Genomic DNA, 2,136 nt, shown 5'->3' on the forward strand with positions numbered 1-2,136 from the left:
TATCACATTTACTTCGAAATTAATTTTTAGGGAACAATTTGCGTTAACTAATTCTGCCATATCCTTCACAGAAAGGATTTGGTTTTCGAAATTCACGTGAATGCGAATTCAATTTATTGGTGGGACTTATCCAGTTTTTTAAGGTTAAGGTAGAAGATAAGTTCCTAGAAGGATATAGAGTGTTTTCGGGCAAACAAACTATTTTATATTTATGCTGTGGTTTATTTTTCTTCAAGTGGCGTGACCATTAAATTCCTCCGACCGATATTTGATAAAAATTTTAATAAAATTTGATAAAAAAGTGAATTTGGAAATTCGAATTAAAACTGTCACGACAGTGTAATTCTCACTTTTTATTGCTGGATCACTTTCAATGACTCCAACAGTAAAATATATGCAGAAATATTAACATGGACGCTCGTTAAGTTACCAAACTAAAAAATAAAACGAAGAACTCCTTCAAAGAGTAGGATCAGGGGAACACAATGTCGTGGATTTGCTTTGAATTTCTAGCGTGGTATCGGTATTTCAACTGCATATGTTTTCTGTCAAATAGCTCAGAGAAAGTAAATATCTAAAAGTTCTTGAAAAATTGAGCATAATAACAGTTTTCAAAATGTCTGGCAAGGAGAAAATGCGTTTCCCGAACATATGGCGGAAAATGAAGCACACTCTATGTTGCCTGACAATTTCATGTAAATTTAACTTTTTACTTAAAGAAGTCTGACAAGACGGAGTTTCCTGCAGATTTCAACAAAAACTGAAACTTTTAATTAAAAAAAAATAGAAAAGGAGGAAGTGCCCCTCGCCGAGCAAATATCGAAAAATTACTTATCTTATATTCTTTTCATAACCACTCCAGCATTCCCTTATGAATTCGAAGTACAGTGAAACCTCTCAAAATCCAATCGGACACCCTCAAAAGTGGACAATTTTCGTGTCACATTGAAATTAATCTCTCATAAGTGGACACCTCCCAAAATGTGGATAAAATTTAGGCGTCCATGGGTGTTCACTTCTGGGAGAGTTCACTGTATTCTAAAAGGGAGTACCTTTCCTTAACCTGATATTGAAAAATCAAGTACGTTGTGTTAATGTAATCACCTATTCCCACGTTCCCTATAAATTTCAAGTAAATCGGAGAAGTTTAGATTTTGCGTTATTCTTTTCAAAAGGGGACGTCCAATTTACCGATCAAATATCACCAAATATTTTTGTCTAGACACCAGTCTCACCCTTCCTCGAACATTTCAAGAAAATCGGATAACTTTTCTTCAGCACACATCATCCAAGAATGGCTTAAACTGGGGTTCATCGCATCATCTCTAATGGCCTGAGGCATTTTGGAGGGAAAGGTTTGAACGTCGCTTCGCAGGTAATTGTCCAAAATACTGCAGAGCTACTTTCGTGCAGTGTGTGTCGGTCGTTTAAAAACCATAATTTATGTCAAAGGAAATCGATTCGAACAAATCCTAAACTGATTCCAAAATGTGATGATTTTTTCACACATTTTTGTTTTTGCACAATAAACTGAAAAAATATAGCGATGTATTTTGCTGCATTACATATCAGCCGGCCTGTTTGTATTTACGAGATAGGAATATTACATCTATAATTGAAATGCGAATGACAAGCCAGTTCTCACAGTTGGTAGAATTCTACCAAAAATGGTAGATTTTTTACTGTTTGGTAGATTGGTAGAGATCTTAATTTTTTGGTAGATTTTGAAATATATTTCTTTCCAAAATTTCTATAGAAATAAACTTTTGACAAAACTTTGTATAGAAATAAAATTAAAATAAAATAAAATAAAATAAAATAAAATAAAATTTTGACAAAATTTTCTATGGAAACAAAATTTTCTATAAAAATAAAATTTTCACAAAATATTCTATAGAAATAAAATTTTGACAAAATTTACTATAGAAATAAAATTTTGACAAAATTTTCTATAGAAATAACATCTTGACAAAATTTTCTATAGAAATAAAATTTTGACAAAATTTTCTATAAAAATAAAAAAAATCTTGATAAAATTTTTTATACAAATAAATCTTTGACAAAATTGTCTATAGAAATAAATTTTTTGTAGAAATAAAAATTTGACAAAAATTTCTATATGTTAGAAATAAAAAT

Source organism: Haematobia irritans, chromosome 1, assembly GCF_050003625.1.
Source record: "Haematobia irritans isolate KBUSLIRL chromosome 1, ASM5000362v1, whole genome shotgun sequence".
NCBI lineage: Eukaryota > Metazoa > Arthropoda > Insecta > Diptera > Muscidae > Haematobia > Haematobia irritans.